Source organism: Periplaneta americana, chromosome 5 (genome assembly GCF_040183065.1).
Source record: "Periplaneta americana isolate PAMFEO1 chromosome 5, P.americana_PAMFEO1_priV1, whole genome shotgun sequence".
Classification (NCBI taxonomy): domain Eukaryota; kingdom Metazoa; phylum Arthropoda; class Insecta; order Blattodea; family Blattidae; genus Periplaneta; species Periplaneta americana.
In genome coordinates this window covers 57,583,682-57,585,131 of record NC_091121.1, presented here as the reverse complement: position 1 = coordinate 57,585,131, position 1,450 = coordinate 57,583,682, and positions in this window count along the sequence as shown.

The following is a 1,450-nucleotide window of genomic DNA, read 5'->3' as shown; positions in this document are numbered from 1 at the left end:
GTAGGAAACAGAAAACGGATGTCGGTAAATTCTCATTTTTAAATAGAACTATAAATGATTGGAATGACCTACCTGCAACGGTGTTTGAGGGCTGTCCTTCCTTAAGGAGATTCAAGAATAACTTATAAAGTTGTGTATAAAGTGCAAATTAAAATTAAGGTGACATTTAACATTTAATTTTTTAAGGTGACATGTATTTATCTAGCCTGACGAGTTTACTTCCTTGGTTTGAATTGTAAATTATTTAAAAATAGCGTGTAAGAGGGCCTTAGACTAGAAATGTTTAGTTTAAATGTAGTTCTGTTTATAAGTATGCATAAGGGTGTAATTATTTGACTTATTTGAACTGTTGTATCAGTGAAGCGAGATGAGTCAGTGAAATTATGGTTTTACAGTGCAGTGAACAGTTCCGATCAGTGATAATTTATAGTGTCAATGAAATGTGTCCTATAGTGTCAGTGAAATGTGTTACAGAGTGTCAGTGAAATTTGTGCTAAAGTGTCAGTGAAATGCGTCATAGTGCCACTACAGGGAGTGAGATGAGAGTAAAGTGAAAGACTATTCAAACTTATTAGGGCCTATACATAATTATGTAGGTTGTATTGTAAAATTAGGTATTTTATTTATGTTCTATTATGATTGTGTTAAATTGTATTGTGTATTCTTATTGTATTGTGTATAAAATTGTATTGTGTACTGTAAATTTTATTGTATATTGCTTATAATTTTATTGTGTATTGTTTATATTGTGTATACCACTGCCACCAGGTGCTTGCCCACTTGCAGTGTAAATAAATAAATAAATAAATACATACATACATACATTCATTCATTCATTCATTCATTCATTCATTCATTCATTCATTCATTCATTCATTCATTCATTCATTTCACTAATGTGTGGTTTAATACTTGTAATAGTTGTCCAGTTTCACCAAACCTCGTTAATATTAATTCAATAATATCCAGTAAAACTATATAAGATAACAAGTTAAACACTAGTATTACAAGACTGTTAGCTTTATGAAACTCGGCCCATGATTTTTGTTTCATCAATAGATACCATATTTGAATTATATGTTGTGAAATAGGTCATGGTTTATATTCTGCTGAGTTTGAAAGTAGGCCTACTGTTCTGTCACAGAATGTAATAGTCCAATAAAACAAAATACACATTCATTATAGTTATTCATGTTTTTGTGATGAGACACTGTCGAAGTTGCTGTCTTAACATCAAGCTTGACTTCCTGTAAGACACAGTACTCTTTGATTTTCCTTGTGATTATTATTAAAATAAACAAAACTTAAAATATTTGGAGCAAGTAAATATTTAACTATCGTTGCCTGAAATATTTCTAGTGGACATCACATTAGAAATTATATACAAAATATTGAACATTTTACTACGCTATAATGTGTAATAGAAACTGCAGCAGATGTTAAAATGTTA